Here is an 18,864-nt window from a genome sequence, read left to right as displayed (position 1 = left end):
ACAGTCTCTAAAAACTTTCACTATATTTGCAGAGCTTATATCCATTGGCATTGGCTATAGAAATATTTTTCCTTGAGTTTGAGCTGCAGAAGCTGGCATGAGGATCTAGGATTTTTGTTTTATGCTTTATTCTTTGTCCCTAAGTGTCATGAAGGACCTGCTTTTCACCTTTCCTATAACAATCCCAGCGGTTACAGTAGCAAGAAAGATAGTTGGTAGAGGAGGCATTGCAAGCTGAAGAGGAAAACAGACATTGGCAGCCACACTCAGAATCAGGCAGTAAAGTATTCCTGAATATTCCACACTTCAGATAATCTGGAAGTAAATTAAAGCTAGAATCTACTATTTTGTATTATTTTATTTTACTATTTTAAAAACAGTCATGCAAACTTTATCTTAAAATATTTTAACTAATATTCTCTTCAGTCATTGCTTTGCTACTTTTAGAAGACCCGTGGAAAGAACACTCTTTCATAACTCTAAAAGCAAAGTCCTTCTAAGCTGCATAAAGTCCTGGTCATCCAGGAAGACTAAATTTATGGTCATTTTCAGTTTAGTTGTACTAATGAATGCCTTTCAAACTCAATAGGTTAGATGAGACATCTGTGGAATTTGTTTGAAAACTGCTCGATTAGCGGAGACAGAGTGGACTGGAGTGATAAATACAAATGCAAGTCATGTGAAGGCGGCAACCAGAAAAAATGCTATTCATGGTAATGGGAATCCTTTCAGTAATAATTATTTGGGAGTTTTCTGGATGAGATAATACATCCACTGCATAGAACTGTTACTGTGCATTTTTCTCTCTTTGCTGTTCATTCATTCGGTTCAGTTAAATGAGTATCTAGTGTCTATTATATTTCCCACATACTTCTCGTGTCTGTGCTAGGTACTATGTGAGGCATTATCCTGTGTCAACTAAGAGCACAGACTTGGAAAAAGATTTCTCAAATTTAAATGCCAGGCCCACTACTGGTCATGTGTAACGGGGAAAATTACTTCATCTCTCTGTGCCTTGATTTTCTGTCCTCCAAACTGGGGATGCTAATTCATGGGATCACTATGAGGTTTAAATTGGTAAGTGCATGTCAAGGGTAAACAATGCCTGGCATATGTTGGCACTCAGTGAATTTTAGCTAGCGTTATCAGTATTACCATGAGGAGAAGTAGGCTAGGATCAGCACAGCCTCTTACCTTGAGAGTATGCAAATGAAATTGCACCTGTAGACATATATGCAAGAGCATTTTAACTAAGAAGGCAAAGCAGCATATGGCTAACTGCAGACTGGCCTTTAGAGACTCTGAAATTTTTCACATAGGAAAGGCCAGAGAGAGCTCTGTGGGCCAGGGTGGTCAGAGGTGCAATTTAATCTAGATCTTTGAATATGGGTTCAACCTGTACATTTTGCTATCTTCATTATTCAGACCAATACAGTTTTAAGAAAGTAAAGCTAAATCTTAGGACTAGAAAAGGCCTTATAGATAATCAGTTCCATGTCTTTTGTTTTACAGAAAAGAAGAGTTAGCCAGCTCATCAACAAATTTTTTGATGACCTACTATGGGTCAGCCTCTATTCCAGGTGCTAGAGATTCAACATTGAGTGAAATATACATACATATTCCTTAACCTTAAGGAGCTTACATTCCAGTGGAAAAGACGGCAATAAACAAGTAAATAAACACCTAATTTTATGTACTAAGTTGAAGATAATAAAACCAGGTACTAAGAATGTGACTAGTGAAGGGCTATGGCTTTATGAAGGAACGTCAGAGATGACCTCTCTGAGAAGGTGACATTTCAATTGAGATCTGAATGATAACAAAAGGACAGGCAAGGTGAGATTCGAGATGGAGGCAAGAAGCATCCAAAGTAAAAGACACAGTAAGTGAAAAGCTCTAAGACGGGACAGAAGGGAGGCCAGGATGGCTACAGTGCAGTGAATAAGGGGAAAGTAGAAGGAGATGGGGTCCAGAAGGAGGCAGAGGCTGACCCTCTAGACGTCAGTAAGGAGCTCAAACTTTATTCTGGTGGTTGTGCAAAGTCACAGGTCAGTTCTCAAGCAGCAGCATGATAAGACTGAATCTAAGCTTTAGAAAGTTCGCTGTGCGGATGTGATAGACACATGCTGGGCAAGTGTGGAGGTAGAGACACCAGCAGGCTTGACATCCCGGCAGGAGATGATGGTGGTTTGGATCAGGATTATTGCAAAGGAAATGGTGAGCTGTGATCAGACTGAATACACTTGAGAAGTAGAGCTATCAGCTTTTACTGATAAATGGGATGTGAGGTGTGAGAGGAACAAGAAGACTCAATAATGACTCTTACATTTTGACCTAAAGAACTGAAAGAATGCTGGAGCCGTTTGTGGAAATGGGGAAGTCTTGGGAGACAGAGAGGGCAGAGGAGGGTGGAAGAAAATATACAGGTTTAAGGAAGGTAATTGATAGTTCTGTTTGACCTTGTTAAGTTTGAAATACCTTTTAGACAACCTGGAAGAAATGTCACCAACAACACTTAATAGAGCTGAATATATGGTGAAACATATGATGAGAATTCACTAAGTAATTATTGATAGATTACACATATACTTGACACAATCGAAACAAGGTTTATCTTGATAGGAAAGATAATAAATTTCTACTTTTACTTATTTGCAGTTCCACTAAATTGCAAATGGGATATTTCTGTGCAGAATTTCTTGATTATCCTCAGGAACAATCACAGGTTAGTCACGTGCACTCTCTGATCTAATGATACAATACCTATCTTGGCGACCTACATAACTTGGCCCTACAATTTAAGTAATCTTATGCCAGTAATGAGATAGATTTATAGCTGTATTTGACTTGGATAAATATTTAATTCAAAATCTTTCTTGAGGATATACAATGTATTAGAAACAGTGTTCGGCCTTTTTGATATGCACAAAAATATAAATATGCACAGTAATTTCTCCCAAGGATTTTACAAATTAAAAAGCAAAATCTATAACATAAGACCTTCAGCCATGAATGAGAGATACAAGTAAAAAGGAATTCTATTCATTCATAGTATTTTTAAATTTTAACATATAGAAATATCTGGCCCTCTAAATTCTAGAATCACCTCTGACTGTGAATTTCTTTGGCCTGCAAAAATCATCCTATAGAAACCTTTCAATATATTGAAGAATAAATTCTTTTAAAGATTTTTTTAAACTATAACATCAGGCCATTCATCAGGTTGAAGGCCAGTGACCTGATGTTTATACTTTAATCCTTTACCACAGATAATTTGCAAAATCCAGGCAGACAGCAAATACTTTACAACTCTGATCAACAAAGAGTGAACTATGTCCATTGAAAAGTATACTCTGGGCAAATGAATTACAGAAAGTCCACACACACACACAAAAATGACCTCCAGGGAGTAGCCTGGCTTTGGGGAGAAGGAGAAATGCTGAGTCTGGGATTTGTGTTGTCAATCAGAAAGATCTTATCAGGTAGAGGTTCAAAAAGGACTCATTCTGTAATATGGGGGACAGCTAACAGCTATGAAAACCTCCAGTGATCAATACAATGAAACAATAACTTCAATGTGACAGTGATCTAATTTGGGGAACTATTAAGAAATATTTATTATGTCTCCCATGTTCTTCTGAGTCGCCTCAACACATCAGTGAAGAAGCATTTGGAAGGGACATCGTAGTGATATAAAACTTGGGATTGTAATGTCAATTTTCTACAATACCTGATAGCACTTTACCTTTTCCAATGTTTAGCAAACAGAATATGCTTTAGGAGGAGAGAGAGAGAATACACACAGCCACTCACATATATCTTATTCTTCATTACTGATATGTGCCTAGTGACTCTAGGAAATATTTGCAGGGCTAACCTACAGACGTCTTGGTAAAGAACTTTTACAATTTTCCCTTTTTCAAAGTCTTAAAATGATACAGTTAAAAGTAGCCAAGATTAATTTGAAATACCTAAGGGGAAAAAAATTGAAAAACACTGGAAATTTTTATTTAATTTTGTTTTATATCTAGGCACATGTTAAGTGCCTAGAATAGTGCTAGGCACCTGGAAGAATCCTGATATAAGATGAGTGTTCAAATAGATATTTCTTATATAGTCTGGGAAAAAAAAAAAGAAAAGATGAATGTTAAAACAGGAGTTCTGAACTTTGCACTAACAGGCTGTGACCTTGAGTGAATTGCTTCTCTCTCTCAGTTTTGCAGCTACAAATCCAAGAGATAATAGTTACTATGTATTATTCATAAGGTTCATTTTAAATGAATTACATCTTAATTAAACAATCCTACTTTATCATTCTCCAAAACATCACAATAGAGATATTTCTCTAGAGACCCTTACCTTCTATCTTAATTTGACAATTAAAAAAATGGCTCGGGATCCCCTTATTTTATTTTACTTTTTTTTGTATTAAAAAAATTATTTTGGTCCTTTTAGGGCTGCATCTGCATATGGAGGTTCCAAGGCTAGCGGTCATATTGGAGCTATAGCCGCTGGCCTCCCCCACGGCCACAGCAACACCAAGTCAGGACTGCTACCTACACCAAAGCGCATGGCAATGCCGGATCCTTAACTCACTGAACAAGGCCAGGGATCGAACCTGCGTCCTCATGGATTCTAGTCAGATTTGTTTCTGCTGAGCCACAGTGAGAACTCAAGGATCCCCTTATTTTACATGAAAATTCCCAAAATTTGGGGGGGTTGACACTACCATCATTGGATATTTACCAAATACTCACAAACTGAAGATGACCTATCCTCATAAAATAAAACTACCAGTACCTACGTGGTGGGGTAACATTTGATCTATTAAATTCTCTACCTTTCTTCAGAAAATGTTGAATTTTTTTTCATAAGCAGGCTATTCTGTGCTAAATGCTTTGAAGGAGGGATGTAAAGAATGAAAAGCATGGACAAATAATCTCTTTGATGTTGGCCTCTAAAACTTTATACTGATAGAAACTTTATATTTGCAAATTATATACCTGGTAAAAACTTTTATCTAGTCTATATAAAGATGGGAGTTCCCATTGTAGCTCAGCAGTAATGAACCCAACTAACATCCATGAGGATGTGGGTTCCATCCCTGTCCTTGCTCACTCAGTGGGTTAAGAATCCAGCATTGCCACAAGCTGCGGCTCAGATGCGGCTCAGATCTGGCTTTACTGTGGCTCTGGCATAGGCTGGCAGCTGCAGCTCTGAGTCCACCCCTAGCATGGAACTTCCATATGCCAAGGGTGTGGCTCTCCCAAAAAGCAAAATTAAATTAAATTAAATTAAAACTTAAACTCTTAGAGGAACTGAAAGTATTCCTAAAGTAGACAAATGTTTGGGAGAAGTACTTGGGGAAGAGCAAAGGACATGAGAAGAGACAAGAAATAATCTATCAGGCTGGGCAGGGAGACAGACATGGAGGGAAGTAATAAGAATGTGTTTTCTGGAGGTCAGAGAAAAAGACTTGTCTCAGAGGATCTCTTTTTCTGCAAGCATGTAGGAAAGATATAGAAACAATTAGTATCTTGAGAGAAAGACAAACCTTGTGTTTTAGTCTAGGAAGGGTTTGGGAGGGAGCAAAACTCCCAAGAGGAAATGACTATGGGTTGTGTCTTAAGCAACCCCAAACTGATGGAGATGATAATTCCTCCATTTGAGTGGGTTCAAAATTGAAATTAATTTGACTTAGAAAAAAATTAAAGAAAGTTACATTCTGACACTGTTGCTTTACTTACAAAAAAACACACATCTATTTAAAAATATTTTCTTGGAAAAGTGATCTATATCCCCCAAATTTGTAGCAAATGCCAGTGGTTTCACAAATCCCTGATACATTTAAGAACCCCAAGATAGCACATATGATTTAAAAATCACTTAAAAGATTATTCAGGTTTATTTTACTACTTATAAATCATAGAATTTTATGAAAATAAGCTATGACAAAGGTTTTCAGAAGAAACTGGATATAAGTGCCATATTCAAAAGGTCCTTCATTTGGTTACATTACTAATACCTCAAAATACACATTTTTTCAATATAGTCACAATATTACATATAATTGCACATTATTCAATGAGGACACATACAATTTTTCAATAGCTTCTACTAGTTATTATTTTTAACAATGGGAGTTAGATTTCTGATTCAGTCTGAAAACATGGATTTGCTACATGTATCTGCTTTAATTTCACTGTTAAGTATATTATGGAATTTAATCATAACACGCTAGTCAGAATGTTTAGGGAAATTTTTGGTTAATTTTGAAATATATTAAGCATTCATTGTTTTAATCATTCCACAAATATTTACTGAGGGCCTGCAGAGTACCAAGAATTATGCTAAGGTATAAACAAAATGCCTTGCCACCAACACACCATTGCTGAATACAGTCAGCAGTAAGTAAATATTTTCCAACATGCAGTTTTTAACACATTTTCATAAAATCCAGTGTTTGAGTATATATTATATTGACATTATTATACTATTATAATTCTGCAGTTTACAAAAATCTTGGGAGACTAGAAATGCTAATGAAATTTCATTAATTTGAAAAGTTCATAGCAATAGCTGCTTAATTTGTCTTTGTAATTACATATATGAAATTGAAATGAAACAAAAACTGATCCTCTGACATTTCTATTCCATCTGATTTACATTATTCATCCAGTTTAATATGCCATCAGTTATAGACATAGTTTAATAAAATAATAACTTTTTGGAGGAATAAGAGGAAAAAAAGACCATTAAAAAACACATATCAGGGAGATCCCGTCGTGGCGCAGTGGTTAATGAATCCGACTAGGAACCATGAGGTTGCGAGTTCGGTCCCTGCCCTTGCTCAGTGGGTTAACGATCCAGCGTTGCTGTGAGCTGTGGTGTAGGTTGCAGACGCGGCTCGGATCCCGTGTTGCTGTGGCTCTGGTGTAGGCCGTTGGCTACAGCTCCGATTCAACCCCTAGCCTGGGAACCTCCATATGCCGCGGGAGCGGCCCAAGAAATAGCAAAAACAACAACAACAACAACAACAAAAGACAAAAAGACAAAAAAAAAAAAAAAACACATATCAGTTGCAAGATGCTTCCTAATTTTAGAAATGTTACGATAAAACAAATATTCATCTTAAATTAAAAAACTAAGGTTTGTTTTTTTGTTTGTTTTGTTTTTTAGAGCCGCACCATTGCATATGGAAGTTCCCAGGCAAGGGGTCAAATCTGAGCTATAGCTGCCAGCCTACACCCCAGCCACAGCAACTCAGGATCCAAGTCACATCTGCAATCTACACCCCAGCTGATGGTCACACCAGATCCCCCACCCACTGAGTGGCTAGGGATTGAACCTGCATCCTCATGGATAATAGTCGGATTTGTTTCCACTGTGCCACAATGGAACTCTGAACTAAAGTATTTTAAAGGCCATTTTTGAAGTTAGTATTTTATTTCCATTCAACAATATTACCTGTACTACTCTGAGTACAGAATACAAATTTAAATGGATTTGTTCCTTGAAAATTAATAGACATGACTTTTGTCAAGAAAATTTCTAACAATGCAGGGAGTTTTACTGCTTTGAATAACAACTCTATTTGAACCAATAAATTGCTATCAGAATTGATCAGCTGATTTCAACACCAAAGAGATCACAGAAACCTTCTCATACACTATCAATTCTGAATATACATCAAATTCATAGATCATTATAGTGTCTCATGTTCTGGTCTCAAAATTCTAAAAATTAAGGAATTTTAGTAATAAATTAAAGCAAACTTTATGAGCACATACCATAGCAAGTTCTCTATACCAACAGAGAAATTACATATCTAATGTTCATTCAGGATATATTTAAACAGAATTTAATTTAATTTGGTTCAAATTAACACAAATGATGGTATTTTGGGTGCTGGGAAAAATAGACCAAGAGATGTGTGATATCAGTCAGATAATTTAGAGAATGGAGCAAAGTAGAAAAGTATATCAGACCTAATTCATCAAACCTAGTTGCAATGACTCTTCCATGTTAAATACCCTTTTAAAGATCAAAGTATATGAGAGAACATATAATCGATCCTTGAAGTTATCTTCTTACCTCTTAATTTGCTAATACCACAGTAATGAGTTACTGAATAAAGCCATGAAAACTAGCAACAGAAAAAACAAAAACCAAAAAAAACTGGCTAAATCTTTTAGGTGATCAGTTGGCATATAATAAATGCATAACAAATATTTAATTTATTCCATGAATGACAGAATAAGTGAGTGATTCACTCAACATCCCAACATCCTCAATTAAAACATATGCCTCAGCACGAGTATAAACTTGTACATGTAAAGGACCTTCAGAGTTGCTTAAAAGGAATCAAAACTGTGAATGTTATATCTGCGATTTCTAAAGATCTACCATTACAAATATGTGTTGAACTTAGGAGACTGACATAAAAGTAAACTCATTATCTGAGGGTTAACAAGAGACTCAATTGAAGAACTAACGTATATCAAAATCTCGGAAAAAAATACTTTTTAGAAATTTTCCTCATAAGTGATAGCTCTCCCTCAATATAACACCTATTACTTCCTATCTCTTTATGTTTCAGTCAGTATGACATACAAGATTTTGCATAGTAAATTGAATTAAATTGAATTCAGTTAATTCACACACTTAGAAGTTTTCATGCTGAAGCACTCACAGAAATAAAGTTAACTTTTCTAAAGTTTTATTTACTACAGTGAGAATACTCTTATAGATTTTGCTATATAAAATATCTTTTTATAGGTATTGCCATATATTGAGACATTGATAACATGTATTCCTGATGCAAAACGTCTTTGACCATTACTTCTCTATCCTTAGTATTCTGTGTTTTCCATAATCCACTAATTCTTTTTTTTTTTTTTTGTCAAAGGGAGAAGAAATATTTTATTTAGTTGGATCCAACTTAGGCATCTGTAGCTTCACACTGTTCTCTTTCTTAACAAGGATTCTTATTTGGGGGCCCAGATAACCCACATAAAGTACCAGAAATCAAAAGTCAGCATAAGTCTGGAGAAGCATCCCAAAGTTGGAGGCTTTGAAATCCAGAATTTTGAAACTGCACATTAATAAGGTTTTCTGCATGCCTAAAAATCCAAATGTACAAAAATAGAGCATCCTGAATCAGAGGAAGACAATAAATGCAAATCAGGGAACTTGAGCTTTACTTAAATTTCCTTTTTTTTTTTTTTCTTTTCTTTTTGCCTTTTCTAGGGCCGCTCCTGCGGCACATGGAGGTTCCCAGGCTAGGGGTCTAATCGGAGCTGTAGCCGCCGGCCTATGCCACGGCCACAGCAACGCGGGATCCAAACCACATCTGGGACCCACACCACAGCTCACGGCAAGGCCGTATCCTTAACCCACTGAGCAAGGCCATGGTTCCTAGTCGGATTCATTAACCACTGAGCCATGACAGGAACTCTTTTACTTAAATTTTCTTATTCCTTTTGTAGCTTTGGGCAAATTGAAACTCAGATCTCATTTCAACTTGGTGGGTCTTTGTAATCCAAAGGGCTCGAGAAAGCTGGACATTTCAAGATCCCAGCTGGATTAGGGTACCCATCAATAACAAAGTTATAATTGGGTTTACCTGCCTAATAGGAGTTTCTTTAAAGGGATTTTGGATAAGTAATTCAACTTCTTTGAATCTCAATTTCCTCATCTATAAAATGAAGGGATGGGGCTGAAAGATTTATACAGTTCCTTCCACAATTCTGATTCCTTTGAAACCACTACATATGCAGGGTTTTTCCCCCATGTCTGAAAACTAACAAGTACTTAAAAGTTAGGCTGTGCAGCACCAGGTGGGGAAAATGGGTGTTTACTTCCCAAAAGAAACATTTAAATAGCACTTGTGATAGATCCCGTTCTAATCACTTTACAGAAAAGCACAAATTCAATCCTCACAACCAGGGCAAATATTGTTATTATGCCCACTTCACAGATAAGGAGCATGAAGCATCAGGTTAAATAGTTCAGCTTGTTCCAGGGAGCACAACTAGTAAGCAGTGGGATCAGAATGCAAACCCAGGCAGCTTGGCTTTTGAATCAATGCCCTTTGCCATTCACTCTTCTGCATGCCTGAGACTCACAGAGCCAACAGACTATCCATGTGCCTAACACTGATTATTTCAGACTCAGAACTCTTTCAGTTGCTACACATTAACTAAGGTCAAGGGGCAGGGCTGACTACATGTCCGTGGTCAGGGCTCTAGAAAAAAATGTGATTCAAAATTCCTGATGTTGCAGATTTGATTCAACTGTGGTTAAAAGTAACTTATCCTTTAAAAAAAAAAAACCTGAAGTTTCCTCATATTATAATGATATTTGCTATTATATTTTGAAAACGGAGGTCCCATGAGGAGTTGGGATCTCTTCTCCATCCTTCTTATCACAATCTGAATTTCATTTGAATTTCCATCCTACCTTTTGAAGCCCTTCAGTGGATCTGGCTTCTCACCCTTACTTATAAAACAGCTCTCACTCTTGACTCCAGGCTCCTTGAGAATTGATACTTCATCTGTCTTGATTCTACTCTATCCCCAGTGGGTAGGCTATTGGACATTCAGTAAGTATTTGTTAAATGAGTAAGTGGGCAACCAACAAATTTTTGCTGAATTAATAATGTAAAACATGGAGTTCCCTTCATGGCTCAGCTGTTAACGATTCTGACTAGGATCATGAAGATGCAGGTTCAATCCCTGGTCTTGCTCAATGGGTTAAGGATCAGGTATTGCTCTGAGCTGTGAATCTCAATTGCTGTGGCTGAGGTGTAGGCAGGCAGCTGCAGCTCTGATTCAACCCCTAGCCTGGAAAATTCCATATGCCACAGGTGCGGCCCTAAAAAGAAAAAAAAAGTAAAACATGAGTTCTTTGTGATGGAGTGGTTTAAGGATCCAACACTGTCACTGCAGCGGCTTGGATAGCTACTATGGAACGAATTCTATTCCTGGCCTGGGAACTTCCACATGAGGTGGGTGCAGATAAAAAAAAAAAAAAAAAAAACTAATGTAAAACATATAAAACTCTTTTAAAATAAGTAGCCAAATTTGTTCTTTTTCCTCTTCTTATGACAAAATAAATACACTTAGTGGAGAACAATGTTACTCCTGGTATTTTACTGCTCAGTTGGTTCCTTTCAGAACCAAATGATTTAATCCCTATATGTGGAAAATCTTTACCTGAATTTTATGGAACAAATTAATTTTTATATAATTGTATTCCATTCAATATTATCTTTAGTTAGAAACTTAACTGAATATGATTTAAGTTTACATACATTAAGGCTTGTCGCTTAAACTCACAAATAAAACAAAATCAATTATTAGAACATGAGTACTTTTAGTTCAAAATATGATCCTCATAATTTGAACAGGCACTTGTTTTTCATTCCAGTATCTTTTAATAGTTGTAATAATGTATATCAATGCAACATAATTTTCTCTCTCTCTTTCTCTCTTTTTTTTTTTTGTCTCTTTTATGGCCACACCTGTGGTATATGGAAGTTCCCAGGCTAGGGGTGGAATCAAAACTGCAGCTGCCAATCTACACCACAGCCACAGCAATGGGGGATCCGAGTCGAATCTGCGACCCACACCACAGCTCAAGACAATGGCGGGCCCTTAACCCACTGAGTGAGGCCAGGAATCAAACCTGCATCCTCATGGATACTAGTCGGGTTTGTTTCTGCTGCACCACAGGAACTCCCATAATTTCTTACATAATGTTAAATATAGTTCTTTCAACAGCAAAGAAAAGAGCAAACATGCCTGAGGTTAAAATTTGAATAAGCAGTAGCAAGATATAAAACTTGGTTTTCTAGGTTGGCTCCTAGTAGATTTCCATTATCCTAATCTTCATTTAAAATAACTAAAATAGGGCGTTCCATTGTGGCTCAGAGGGTTAAGAACCCGACTAGTATCCATGAGGACACGAGTTCTATTCCTAGCCTCACTCAGTGGATTAAGGATCCAGCATTGCCACAAGCTGTGGCATAGGTTGCAGGTGCAGCTGGGATCTAGTGCTTCTATGGCTGTGGTGAAGGCCAGCAACTACAGCTCTAAGTTGACTCCTAGCTCCGGGAACTTCCATATGCTGCAGGCACGGCCTTAAAAGGGGGGCGGGGGGACCTAAAATAGGTCATCATGAAATCATGAATAGAAGATTTACCAATTACTCCAAATATCTAAGAAATACATATGTCAAACACAACATTTTCAGAGCAACATTTACCTCAAGAAAAAGGAAACATGATTTGTTTTTGTATTTTGTGGCAGGTAAAAGAATGAAATCAGAAAATAACAATAATAATTGCGGTTTTGTTATGCATTATATAATAGAAAGGAAGTTTGTCCTTTTAGAAACTTTGAAAGAAAATTGAGAACATATCACAATAAAACGGGGAAAGGATAACCTGAAGGAGTTTCAGAGGTACTCAGAGTTAAAGTGCTTGCACACTAAGCATCTATTAAATGAGTTTTCATGAGAGTCAATCTCAAGCAATTATCATTGACATGGTCTCATTGAAAAAACAGTCTTTGTTAGTCAATGTACAAAAGGTATTTTTCAGTTAAAGCAAGGTATCTGATTTATAGATGGTTCTGTTTCAGCAACTAAGAAACCAATAGGAAAAAGCCTACAGTTGAATTTAGCCATCAGGTTGCAAACCTAATCCTGTTTTTTGTACAGAAATCATTGAAGACCCTTTATAGCTATGTTAGGTCATCCGACCTGGGGTTAAATAAACTGAATTAAAACTAAACTCTAAAAAGAACAATATAAAATTACAGGGTATGGGAAAAAGCAAACATAAAATATAGCAACCCATCTGTAGATCCAAGTAATCTATAGTGAAATATGATTGCCTGAATCATATTCCACTATATGTCATCAAGGTAGATATTAATGACTAAAATGTAGATGATGGGTCTCAGATTAATAAACTCTTACTTCCACTAAAAGAGAGTCAAGGTTATCACTGCTTCTCTCTCTAAACAAATTCTAAAGCCCACACATGGTAACCTTTGAAATTTTAACAGAGCATCACCAGGCTTGCACTGATTGCTTCAGTTTACATGCCACTGGTCACAGAACTTTGAACTGGCCATTTTTGTTTGGAAAGCTTGAAGATATTGTATCTCTTTAAGTTAAACAAACCCTTGGACATACACATGCTGTTTAATGAGCACTGTCCCCTACAAGTGTGCCCTGATAGGGAATCCAATGGAATAAAAACCAAATGGAATAGTCCTCTGGTTGAAAAAATACTCAAATTTCCTATCTTTTCCCTCACCTACACTTTATATGAAAAGACTTTGCCTATCTGTTTAATTCTTTAAGAGAAATTAATGTTAAAATTTTACCATATCATAGATATCAAAAAACTTAATATTTTTGCTTTAGAATACCCTTTATTCATATACAGAAGTGTTTCTAAGCAAATTTCTGGTAGTTTAATTCCATTTTTTTCTGTTGAATTTCATTAAAGCATCATAGGCACATTTTTATAGGAAAAAATATAACCCTTTGATAAACTTAAGTCACATTTAATTCTATAGCAAAGTTCAAATTATTTAAACAACCAAGATTAAATTCCCACAAACACTGACAAAAATGTTCTGAATATTAATAATGCTAATTGCCTATAAGTACTATATCTCTGAATAAAAATACCAAACAGGTGAGTTCCTGTTGTGGCTCAGCAGGTTGAGCATCTGACTAGTATCCATGAGGATGTGCGTTTGATCCCTGGCCCCACCTAGTAGGATAAGGATCTGGCATTGCTATGAGCTGTGATGTATGTCAGAGACCAGGCTCGGATCCAACATTGCTGTGGCTGTGATATAGGACAGCAGCTATAGCTCTGATTCGATACCTAGCCTGGGAACTTCCATGTGCTACAGGTGCAGCCCTGAAAAAAAGCAAAAAAAAAGAGAAAAGAAAAGAAACAGCCGTGGTTAAACTCTGATGGTACTCATTTATTTCTCTTTCATCGAGGTTTTTAACACATTGGCTTTTGCCTTTTGTCTAGATTTTTCCACTGCTCAGACTAGGCTACAAGTGGGTGGAAGTTGGAATAAATTCAATGCAAAAGTCCCCTGGCCTCACTCAGTGGGTTGGAGACTGGCATTAGCACAAGCTGCAGTGTAGGTCACAGAGGCAGCTCAGATGCAGTGTTGCCATGGCTGTGATGTAGGCCTCAGGTGCAGCTCTGATTCACCCCTAGACCTGGAACTTCCATAAGCTGAAGATGAAGCCATAAAAAAATTAAAAATGCAAAAGTTGCCCAATCCAAGCCCAAATATGACACTGAGGCCAATCATAGAGATGATTCAGTGAACTATTTCTTTGGCATTTTTATTTCTGAAAATTTTAACGCAATCATAAGCAAAGATATGATAAGAAATCTGAAGTTCAACCTCTGCATCTATTTGACATGGGGCAAGTTTTGTGTCTAGCCCATAATGTGACAGGAGCAGAAATTTTGTGGGAGGTCCTGCTCTCTCTATTTCAATACGCATTCTCAAAACATGTTGTTCAAATGCATATATAGTCACATTGCTTATCCTGCAGTAGAAAGCTTTTTAAAAGCATTTCAATTTGCAGGCCATCAGCTGGAGCACCCAGGTATCCAATTTACTACAGGAATGTCACCCCCTACAGTCTTACACCTACACTAATTCACATTTTCATGTCACATCTACCAGGTCTTGGTGGACAGTGGATTTTCTAAACTCTGTGTTAAGCTGGCTGGTATTCTATCAGAGCAAAGAGAACTTCAGGAAGATCCTTTTAAAGTCATGACAACAAAGAAGAACGTGATTGTTTTAAAATCTAGGAACATTTACAATTGTATAATTCCCCCAATTTAAAAAAAGAACAAAAACAGAAAAAAAAAAACAAGAATAGTCAAACTATCAGGGGAATGTCTAGACCTAGACCTCTTCAAGGTTCTCTCCTCTTTTGGCAAAAGAGTCCTAGGAGTACAGGACAGTAGCATAGGCAAGCCTCCCTAAGGGTAATAGAATGACTTAAAAAAAACAAAAAAACAACAACAAAATAAAACGAAGTTCTGAGGCCTCTCACCCCTGCAAGGCCTATGAATCAACATGTACAACTCAGTTCTTACAAGGAATTTTCAGCACATCTTGCAGTAAGAGCCTACCTAAAGAAAAGTGTATCAATTACTTGATAAGGACACCTGTATGACAACTACTCATTTCCTCTTCGGTTTTCTCCAAATACTTTATACTTCCACTACATTTATGAAACTGCTTCTCAAGTCAAGTATTCAAACCTAGTAAGAAAATATTTGCTGCATGCTTCATGCATATGAAACAACACCGTCAAGGGCATTTGACTCACCTCTTTTAAGTTCCATGAAATTACATTATGCTATTTCCCCATCTTCTTAAGCCAACTGTTCTCTTTCTTACTTGCTAACTAGTCTCTTTTATCCCCTAACCAAGGGCTTTGCCTTCTATTGAATCGTTTAGTTCTTTCTTCTTTTGGTCTGTTTACTCTTTCTCTCAATTTTATTACAGTAATGGATATACATAGTTCAGATGACAAGCAGTCCTACATATTACTCCCACAAATATCTTACTAGAACATCATGTGCAATCATTACTCTCCTTTTGCTCAAAAATGTGTAATGACTCTCCATTGCCTAAAAAATTAAATCCAAACTAATCCTGTGCTGGACCCTGTGCTTGGTACACAAAAGGAAGTGTGGACAAAGTGTCACTTGCAATATCAGTAAACAAAGGATACTGTGCCCATCAGGCCATTGGACAATGCAGTCACACACTCTCCCACCCCAATCTACACCCAGAGGGGATTCAGGATGGAGAAAAAAAGACGCTGGCCCTAAATAGTTAAGGTCCTTATCAAAGGAATGATTTCGATGAGCCCAGACTCTTGCATCTTCCCATACATAACAAAGTGCTAATTTCATTAGCTTGAGGCCTCTGTTTTTTCTTTAATTAACAGTAACCTTTGTTGTTGTTGTTGCCAAAACTCCTATATATCCCGACCTCCTCCCTTACCTCTTCAGACCGGTCCCTCTGAGCTATCTGAGAGCCTGTGTTCTGGGCTTAAATCTTCTGAATAAAACATAATTATCAACATTCAGGTTGTGCTTTTTTTTTTTTTTTTTCAGTTGACAGAAACAACATCTCTTCAGTCTGGAGATGAGAACCTCTCAGAATCTGATTCACTCCATCAACCTGGGATGAAAAATGCAGGCTCTGTTAGGGCAGTGAAAATTCAACAGATTAGGGAAATATAATGTGACAAAAAAAGAAGATTGTACATAACTGGTGTTCAATAAATGCTTGTCAATGAACTAGAAAGCCAGATTTCAAATAGAGGAAGGAAGTATATAAATGAGGTGAGAAATAGGATTAAAAAATTGAAAATATGCCAAATGGATAAAAGGACTTGATAAGAGAGAATAGTGAGGGAGTTCCCATTGTGACTCAGTGGGTTACAAACACGACTACTAACTATGAGGATTCCGGTTCAATCCCTGGCCTTGCTCAATGGGTTAAGAATCAGGCATTGCTGTGAGCTATGGTGCGGGTTGCAGACGTGGCTTGGATCTGGCATTGCTGTGGCTGTGGTGGCAGTTATAGCTCAGATTCAACCCCTAGCCTGGGAACCTCCATATGTCACAGGTGTGGCCCTAAAAGGGAAAAAACAAAGAGGGAATAATGAACTTAAAGATGGCATGAACTAGATGAAGGTAAAAGAAGTACTATCCATAAAAGTTTGGATATCAATAGTGATCCACAAGGATGTCCTAGAGATAGGGAGAGGAGAACCTTGGAATGAGAAAAAAACAATTATTTCTGAAGCAAATGTTGAGGAATAAAGCTACTTCACTAAAGGCAAGAAGGCAGAGGCAGACAAATAGATATAGACATGAAAATACAGGTATAGGAGGAGTTGCTGTTGTGGCTCAGCAGTAACAAAACCAACTAGTAACCATGAGAATGCGGGTTCAATCCCTGGTCTCGTTCAGTGGGTGAATTACCTGGCATTGCCTTGAGCAGTGGCATAAGTCAAAAACGTGGCTTGGATCCTGCATTGCTGCAGCTGTGGTGTAGACTGGCAGCTGCAGTTTCAATTTGACCCCTAGCCTGGGAATTTCCATGTGCTGCACCTGCAGCCCGAAAAAATTAAAGAAAATACAGATAAAGGAGTTTCCGTTGTGACTCAGGGGGTTAAGGTTCTGACCAGTATCTATGAGGATGTAAGTTTGATCCCTGGCCTCACTCAATGTGTTAAGGATCCAGCATTGCTGCAAAGTTACATTGTAGGTCACAGATGTGGCATGGATCTGGTGTTGCTGTGGCTGTGGCTGCAGCCCTGATTTGACCCCAAGCCCAGGAACTTTTCTATGCCACAGGTACAGCCCTAAAAAAAAAAGAAAAAGGAAGAGAAAAAGCAGACATAATTTAACAACGACAATATTTTCTGAAAATAGAACTCTGAATGTAAATAAAGGAGCTTCCATTTTACCCAAGAATGCAATCGAGGAAGATTTAGAAAAGCAAAAGAGAAATTCATGGCTATTGTCACTCTGATACCTATTATTTCCTATAAGAAAATGAAGAAATATGATGGAAACTCAGAAACTTTGAGAAGTAAGCCAAAAGCAGTTTCTACCGCTTCCCATTTGGAACTCAGAAAGAAGTTTCCCTCACAAGGTGTCCCCTAGGCCAACATAAGGGGACCCTCACAGAGCAGAAATTAACATAATTGCATGATGATAGAGTTCTTTACTGTGATCTTCAGCATTGCGTCTTACTAATTTTTATAATTGAATTTTACCTGAATGAAGAAGAGGTAGTACACTAAGCTCATGGGTTTGACATTGGGGTAAGACAACCTTGTTTTTTGAATTCATCTGCTATTGTATCTGGGGGACACAGACATGGTCCTCACAGAGCTTTATCTTAGTTAGGTGTAGGCCGTTGAAATTTAGCATTTTCTCCCTTGTGAAGATAGTGCATTTCTGTAGTTTGTGGAATAGGAGAGTGAAATGCAGGAATCCTGGAAAGAAGACTAAACAGTATTCCAGAACAGTAAAATCTAAACACTTATATACTCAGCAGACTTGGAAAGCTAAATCCTAATCATTTCTTTAGTTTGGCTCCAAATCCAAAAAGAAGTGAAGTGCTGAAGAGTGACCCTGATTTTGATCATTATTCTGACCTGCTTGGTCTGCCTCGTGATAAGAACATGGTGTTCTGGACAGGTCTCCAGCAGAGTGGCCCAAAACATTAGGGGGTAACAGTCCCTTTGGCAACAGTTTAATCAGTAAGTTCAATGTCACAGGAAAACTCATCTAGAACATTCACAATGTGTCTTAGCCCAGAGAACCCACCCACGCATGTTTGTCTGCTATGTGTGCCACTGCAGAATTTTACCACTCCAACCCAGGGCCTGTTGACCCGGCCATGAAGTGCTAACCATGGGATTAGAGGTTACCTATTACCAGGATAGTGCTCACTGCCACCTACAAAAACCCTGGGACAAACATCCCTTCCTTCTACTTTTTCCATTCTTATTCCCAGTAGCGTCTCATCACTCAGAACAAAGTACCATGTCTTCTTCATTTCAAACAGATCTTTGGTATTTACTTTCAGACAAGACACAAGAGTTACTAACCTCCTTTTTTTCTAATATGAACCTCCTTGTCTCACCTGCATATAGAGAAGTTCCTCTCTCAAACCCTTTATTCACTTCTAAATTCAGTGTTCAGTGGGGTTTTTGAATATCTGACCTTGCAGGAGAGAGTATAAATGGGAAAGAACCAGAAAC

Source organism: Sus scrofa, chromosome 8, assembly GCF_000003025.6.
Source record: "Sus scrofa isolate TJ Tabasco breed Duroc chromosome 8, Sscrofa11.1, whole genome shotgun sequence".
NCBI lineage: Eukaryota > Metazoa > Chordata > Mammalia > Artiodactyla > Suidae > Sus > Sus scrofa.
Note: the sequence above shows the minus strand (reverse complement) of the source record.